We start from the raw sequence: 8,339 nt of genomic DNA on the forward strand, positions 1-8,339 counted from the left end.
AGAAGTGCAGCAATTCATTTATCTCGCCAGCACCACACTGCCAGTGGGGATGGTAGGAAGAAAATGATCTGTGGGCTCTCACAGCACCCACCGAACCCAACAGCATGTGGAGATACAAATACAGAGCACCCCTGAACTCAGCATGGTGGGCCAGTGGCTGAGAGCAGTGAAAGGGATGGATTTTCACACCCCCGTTCACTGCTGGCTGAATGATCCCCCGTCACACATGGCCACAATCTCCACACAAGCATGAGAAGGGAAAAATCTATGTGCTGCAGCCAGAAAATACTCTGCAGATGAAATCATGCTACCTTTAGCTAAGGAAGGTGCTAATAACAAGAAGGATTGAATGGAAGAAGCAAAAATTGAGTGTTCTGGACACTCCAGTAAGATTTCCATCTCTTCCCTAAGCACAGCAGGGCAGAAAGGCTGCAGAGTGGAGCACCAGTATATTGGCATTTTTCCTACTAATTGAAGTTTCCACTCACATAAAACTATCTGGTGATAATACATTGCACTTTCATTAAAATTGTGTCACTTCAGTTCTTTATATTTTTATTGTGGCATATTAATTACAATGTCCAAACAAAAAAAACCAAAAAAAACCCAAAAAACCAAAACAAAACAAAACAAAAAACAAACAAAAAAAGAAAGAAAGAAAGAAAAGCCATTATAAAATGAAATTCTGAAATTAAGTGTTCCATTCTAACCAGAGAAAAAAAGGAGCATTTTGAACAATATAATTTGGCCCGTATATTTTTCTAAACAAACTGTATCACAACAAATGCAATCCTACAAAGACCATTTGTATTAATAAAATGGTATTTTTGCAATAAAAAAAAATTGCTGGCAAAGTGTTCAGCTGGGTTTATTAGTGTCATTAAGAATCCTCCCACATTCTCTTATTTTTCAGCAGCTAGCAAAGAGGTATGTTCAGAATTTCATTATTTGAGAATGAGGCAATAGATAAAATAAAAAATAAAGAGCAATTTGTACTCCTATAATGGCTTCCTCTCCAAAGCTTCACAGCAGTTTACAAAAAACTCTGTGATTTAACCTCCTCTCCTGCAATGTAGCTATTCCCCCTTTTTATGGCCGAGAAAAATATCTCTTGAGAGAGCCTCTGTTCATTTCAAACATCTGTATTCTGAGTGCCAAGAGCATGATTTACCACAGTTTACTGTGCTCCAAATCAGTGTCCAGGATAGGAACTCAGTATTTCTAGCAAAAAAGACAACAGGCATCTCGCATCAGCTATCCCAGACTCTTGGAATCTGCTACAGAGCTGGAGTGAATTTGGGACAGCAGGAAACTCAACCTCTGTTCCTTAGCTCTGGGCTTCTTCTCAATTTCCATGCTCCAGGGCACAAGAGGCAGAGCCTTTCACCTTGTTCTAGCCTTTTCCAAAAACACACGGGATATTTCAAATGTTTTGTTAGGCAGGAATAAGCTCTCTGCAGAAACATTGACTGAGTCAATTCTCTTTTGTCCGTTTTACAGCCTCTGCATTCCTGTTGGGCTGACACTTAAAGACGCGAAAGAATTCCCAGTATTTAAAAAACTTCTTATTTTTAATGTTTTCTGGTGCCAAGACTGACAGACGTCTGTGCACGTATGGAAAAGGCAGGAAAGCAGGGCTGTTTCTGGGGAAGAAATGCTTCTTTCATTTCCTTCCTTCTTCAACATTGGTTGATATTAATTTTAAACCTGGCTGGCACTCCACAGTAAGGAGAGTGAAAGATCTTGTTATTTCATCCAAAAAAGTATCAAATAGGTGTAGCTGCAATTTTAAAGCAACCCTGCCAAGCCATGAAGTTCCCAAAAGGACGATGGCTTTCCTGGCAGCACGGGGTTTGCCGTATCAGATGCAGCAGACTACCAGATCACAAAGCCTTACTGCTTCATTCTAGCCATGACCCATATTTCATCCTGTGCTTCAGAAGAAGATGAAAGGCCTTCATAATGCATCCTAAACATTACCATATGGAGAAATCTTGCAGCATTTAAAAAGGATAAGCAAGTAGGGTCCTATAGAAATACTAGGACACTATAGCATTCATTTCTAAAACCCTAGTGGGACAATTATAATGTCTCTAATCTTCTGTAGAGGGGAATTATATTCCTGATATATTCTGTAGGCAATGGTGATGAGAGATTTTCATCACAATAAGCACAGGACAGAATGCAAAAATATCCAGATGACCAAACCTGTGAAAAATCAAATTTCTGAACTCTACCATTTTTAATGCAGATAGGCCAGGATTCAATCCCTACCTTAAAAATTGTATAATGACAGTAACTATAAGACTCAGAACCAGAACAAGGACCAATGAGGCTATTAATAATAGTAATAAATGTGGCTCTGCGTGAGGAAAACAGCCAAGGAATAAAAAAACCCCGTCATTATAGAATACGTTATGTATTCTGTAAAATTACCACTGCATTTGTACAATGCAGTGGCAATAAAGGAGCAATTCCCTGTCTCGGAAAAGAGGCTGCAGTCCACCCTGTGTTATCAGATGTTGCCTAGGAGGTCAGGAATGCTCCAAATGGCGCTGCTTCTCCCGGGCTCTCCTTGCCCTTGGGGCACAGGCACCAGCCGGGAGTCGGGAGCCGCTCTCTGCCTGGCAGCCGCGGGGCAGGGACTGCCCGAGCATCCCTTGCTCCAGGAAGGACAAGGAAAGTCCATGTCTCTGCCAGGCTGCGCAGGGAGAGCAGGAGGAATAAAAACAGGACCTGTCCTGCAGGAGTGAGCACCATGGCATTATCTGCAGCATGATAGCTTTCCCTGGAGAAATGGTCTGTGTGGGAATGGGGGACATGCAGCTGGCACAGGGCTCCTTTTCTAGGCTTCAGTGTCATGAGTCCTGCCTCACTGAGCACCTCTGAGAGCCAGCAACCTTCCAGCCTCCCTCCTTCCCATGCACCTCCAGATGCCACAGGTCCGCAGACATACAGCAGCATTTTGAACAAATAAGTTTCCTTTACTTGTACAATTTTTTCTTGGGCAACTCTGGAGACCAAACTGCACATTTTGGTCCTTGGTTGCACAGCTTCAATGCCCAAATCTTCCCCTCCTCAGGCAGTAAATGCAGCTATTGCTTTGCCAGTTGGTCGAGTTACTCTTTTTTTCATTCGTGTTGCTGCCAAGGTAATGCACAATGTTACACATTTTAGAAACCAGCCCCGGTTGTGTAGTGCTACCCTACCACCACCAAACAGCTTAGGACTGTGTCAGCCCAGGGAAAAAACAAGCCTGGAAGCTAGAGGAGAGAAGATTAAAGCAAAGCAGCAGCATGGTTTTTAATTGTGCCTTAGAATTTCTAATCTAGTTAATGGTCCTTCCAGCCCATCCTGTGTAAAGACACGAGCATGTGGCATGTACTGAAGGAGGATCAACACTGACACACTGACAGATGCGCTTATTGGCACAGGACTAGATTAAGTTTTGGACTGGAATTTTAACTTGTTAGCTAGCCAGCAGCAACTTGCTTTTTTGGAGGGGAAGGGAGGGATCAAACAATTGCTGCAGAGGGATATTAGTTCCCTGGCACTTCATCTTCTTCCATTACAGATTCTCCGCTTGAACATGAGACAATGCTGCCATTCCTTCCCCCTGACTCATTGGCAATTCTTCATCCATCTCTGGTTTGCTGCTTTGGAGATTTTTTTGGCTGGAATTTGATCACCCCCACTTGCCCTTTTATTCTCTCTCCATATTTTTCAACACTTCTGTCTCCTTCATCACATCCCAAAGCTCTGCTGTGCAGTGGGAGCCTGTAAGTTAACCAGAAGTTCAATACATCCACCTCAATCTCATGCAATTCTGCTTGCCCATTTGAGGAAGATGAGGAGCGAGTGCCTCGCACCGCAGGCATGCCAGCATGCGTGGCAAAGAGCGCAGCACAGAAGGTGGAAAGTGGCTGCCTGCCGAGAGGGATGCAGCTAATGTTTAACAGCACACGTATGAAAGCCAGCTCTGTTCACATTCCTCAGGAGAGCTGTCCCACGGCTTGACAGAGGGCTGTTCACACAAGAGGGCAGGAGTAATTAAGGAGAACCAAATTCTAGATGGTGGGAGAGGTGGGGGATTGCAAAAGTCCTTGGAGACCGGCCAGGACAGGGGTTAGAGGTTGGAAGTGCCATGGGTGCTCTTGTTCTGACAGAAGAGTGCTGCCAGAGGTGTCATGCCCTCCTGACAGACTCACAGCTTCTCGGAATCTGAGCAGCAGCTGAGCAGCTGTGTACACAAACATCTCCCATCCAGCCCATGAGTTCCCAGACCAGCCCCCTTTGCCATCTTGCCATATTCCAACAGCACAGGCAAGTGCAAGGGGGTAGAAGTTTGGGACAATGGTGGTATTGTAACTGGACTGCACTTTTTGATAAACCTTCTGTGTTCTTTCACTCTCCCCTACTTTCCCTTCTGCTGAGTCCTGCATTCCATGTGCATGGTCCCCAGCCCATGGGACCCTTGGACCCACAGGGAGAAGCCACTGCTTGGACACCACATCAGTGCTTCGAGGGTGGTGGGAGCAGGGACTGCAACTTTCATGCAGCACAGCAGAGACAGCACAGCCAGGGCTGCCTGCAGAGGGGTGCTTGTGCCTGGCTGGGTCTCTGGCTCTCCTGCAGCCACCCAGCCCCAAGGCTGAGCCTCTCAAGGAAGCTATTCATGGAGCAAAGGCTCGGGCTGGGACACCACCCCCGCTTGTGGCAGCAATGCCAAGGGACATGCTTCCAGAAGCCAGCAGCAGAGCCCTTGCAAACACCTGGCTCCAAAAGAGGCACGCTGGCAGCTGAGCCTGCACCCTCCCATGGAAGGTGAATGCACACCGCTTCCCTAGAGCAAACAAACAGAAGCACACCAGCCAACTCCCTCCTAGCCCACAGGGGTACCGCCAGGTGAGGAAGAGAACAATTCACCCACCTACAGATGAGACTGCAGCACAAACAACCACATAGGAAAGAGATGAGCCACTTGAAGGGGCCAGTTAGGCAGGCAATAACAAGGCCTGCCCTGCTTTCAGCCTCCAGAGAGCCACCAGTCCTCAGCCTGGGGGACTGTGCAGTGTGCCCCAGGAAGTAGCCAGAGTAGCTGCCAGGAGCCTCACCATTCCCTCTGAGGGCTTAAATATCTAGCATGCCTCCAGCATGTCCACACAGAGGAGTCCTGCTGCTTCACTCTGGCCAAGCTGCTCCTTCAGTAGTTTTCCAAACACAGTGTATTTACTTTTTAATTGGGTGAGCAGAAACAACTGACCCCAAAGCTAGTGAAGAGCAGGAAGGGGCTCATCAAGTTATATGGCCCCCTTGGGCCAGCGTTAGCACTGCTGCACCCAGCTGTGCTCCGGCTCCATTTTCCATGGGAGGGCTCAGGGTCCCAGCCTGCCCCCAGGGCACAGCAGGCATGTCATGGAAATCTGGCCTGTGCCCATGGAAACTGCAGCCTCCAGTCAGGTTTGTGCTGCAGGCTGTTACTGGCAGAACAGAGCCATTGAGGAGTGTGCAGGGATACAGCCATGCAGCGTGCCAAAGCAGGAGACACCTGCAGCCCCGGGAGCAGTGCAGCTCCCCAAGGAGGATCAGCAGGCATTTATTTCTCAGTCCCATGTCCCAAATGTCATCACATGGGTTTTGCTGAGCACGGAGGTCTGAGCAGGGCTGGCCCCTGGAATAGCAGGCTGGTGGTGAATCCTCTATCCAAAACTGCAGGTGGCTGGCCCAGGGCACAAATGGCAGCAAAAGCATTGATCCTTCTGCAGTGAGAGCAGAGGGATGCCAGCTCCAAACCTGACCTGCAGTTCTGAACCACGGGTTCAGCTCCCTGTTCAGAGGCAGGACAACCTGTCCTCAGTCACAGCCCTGCTCAAATCTATGCTCTTCAGATCCAAACCAAACAACTCTGAGTTCCTGGTAGGGCTGAGGAGCAAACAGCAGGGCCATCAGCAAGAGCCAGGTGGGAGCTTCTGGCTCTAAGCCTGAGAGAGCTAGGGAGGAGGAGGAGAAAGCAACACAGTGATGGGAACATTGCTCTCCAGAGAAGGGGGGAAGCAGGGGTGGCAGAGAGTCCACAAGTGGGTTCATAACTGCCTGTCAGGGACCCACCTCTGCACTTAGGAGATGTTTTCTTGTGCCAGCTATAGCTCAGCACCTACAGGATCACCAGCATGACAGCAGAAGCAGTAGGCTGCCACTTTCTCCTGGTGACCCAGGGTGTTCACCCATCAGTACACTTGCACTCACCCACATATAAAAGCCCCAGGCCATCTGCTCTTCTTCAGACTGCAAAATTATGTAGTTTGAAAAGCCCTAAAATGCTGATTCCTCCCTCAGCAGGGACACAGTTCTCCAGAAATACAAAAGCATGAGTCCACTGGGGAAAAAGGATATACTGGAGAGTAAAACACTGTAATGGTCTATCAATGCCATGTGGGATGCTGCTGAAAGAATTTTGGAACAACTGTGAGACTTTTTGGATGCTCAAACACTGAATGAGTCAAAAAATCATCTGTGTCCTACAGAGAAACATTTTAGAAAACAAAGCAATTGGCTTCTAGCAACATGATGTAACCTTGGTTTTTCCTCCCCTTATTGTAAGTGCATCTCTGGGTGTTTGCTTTTAAAGCTGTATCCATTAATAATGTGCCTCTATATTTATTTAGAGATATGTCAAACAAGGAGAGCTTATCCGTAGCTCCAGGCAACCCAACAATTTTAATACATAAACAGCTATATAAATGAGTCTCATAATGGTCCAACAAAAGCTTCAGCAACAAAGAACCCCATAAGCACACCATCTCTGCTCAGGATGCTCAAAATTCGGCATTCACTTCAGCAGCCAAGGAGAATAAATAAGCTTTCCAAGGGAACCAGCTTGGGTTATTACAGATCAAATGGAGGAACAAGTTGTTTGCCTTTCCTTACCTTAAAAAAAAACCAAACCCACAAATGGAAAAACATGGGCCAGTTTTTCAAGCAAGCTCGGCACATTGCCTGCCTAAATTACACTTACATGCAAGTGCATGCAAATGCGTTGTTTCCCTGGTCATATGCCTGAGCTGCATCCACATTTTCCTCAAATGCCTTCTGGAACGTGACAGGACACGCACGAGCAACCTCCCCAGTCCTTCAGAAACCAGAGCATGTGCATGCTGGTGGGAACAGAGGAAACACCTGCATTCCTCCACAGCACAAATGCAGCCAAAATAATGATGAGTCTGAAAAAAGCCCGACCGAAGGCAAAGGTCAGGTTGCTGGGACTTTGTGGAGCGGAGGGGGCTCAGCTTGGGGCTTGGCAGGAGGGAGCCTTATGCTCTTGTGCTTTTAAATGTATTTTCCTGCAGGAGATGGGGGGGAAAGCCAAATAAAAATAAGCAAACATTTTCAGTTTCTGCTGCAGATCTGTAGAGGGGTGACTAAATACTGCTGGCAATAGCTCAGCCCCCACCAGAGCCTGCTGCTGCTGGCTGTGTCCCTTCCAGAGAGATGGAGTCTGTCTGCCGTTGAGGCAAAGGAGGTGCACAGTGGGGCATAACATGGCACCTCTGTGCCAAAGGCAAGAAGCTGTGCCCCTGTGCAGTGCTAGCCACTGCTCCAGTGAAAATCCAACCAATGCACTTGCTGAAACCTTGCAGGACCTATTGTGCACATCCTCCAACATGAAATACCAACAGTGATGTTTTGGCTGGCCTCGTGGGGAGGTCCTGCTTTTTCCCTGGGGAGGTGCTGCTGATTTCTCAGCTGGGCATAACCCATCACACACGGGACTGAGGGAAGGCATCAAAGACACCATAGAGGTTCAGCTTCCAAACTTGCTTTTCTCTTCCTGCATGGGAGTTACATGCAAAATGTATGAGAGGGCCACAAGAGAGAAGGGTAAGAAAACCCTCAGTAGTTCAGCTTAGACATCTGAGGTTTTTAATCCTCCTCCCTCTGCCTGTCTGATGCCCAAAGGAAAAAATAAAGTGCTTGGACTGGCCAGTTTGGTGTGAGTCCCTGCCCCTCCCTTCCTGCTCCCCCTCACTGCAGCACAAGAGGAAAAACACTTGAAAGGCTAGAGGGGTGGCCTCAAGGATGTCTGCTTTGCCTCCACTCATGCCACTCTTCCTTTTGTATCTTTTCTAACATCCAAAGAGGAAAAAGGCAGGACCATCTCCTGTACTCAGGTGCTTGTCTCACACACACACAGACAAGCACATTCCCATTCAAAACAAGACTGCAGTGCATTGAACTTGTCCCTGAATGTAACCCTTCTGGCTTGAACAGCCCTGCTGGCTCCTGCCTTGGGCAAGGTTTCAGTTTCCCTGTGGCTTGATGACGTGATTTGGGCAGGATTT

Source organism: Molothrus aeneus, chromosome 3, assembly GCF_037042795.1.
Source record: "Molothrus aeneus isolate 106 chromosome 3, BPBGC_Maene_1.0, whole genome shotgun sequence".
Lineage (NCBI taxonomy): Eukaryota > Metazoa > Chordata > Aves > Passeriformes > Icteridae > Molothrus > Molothrus aeneus.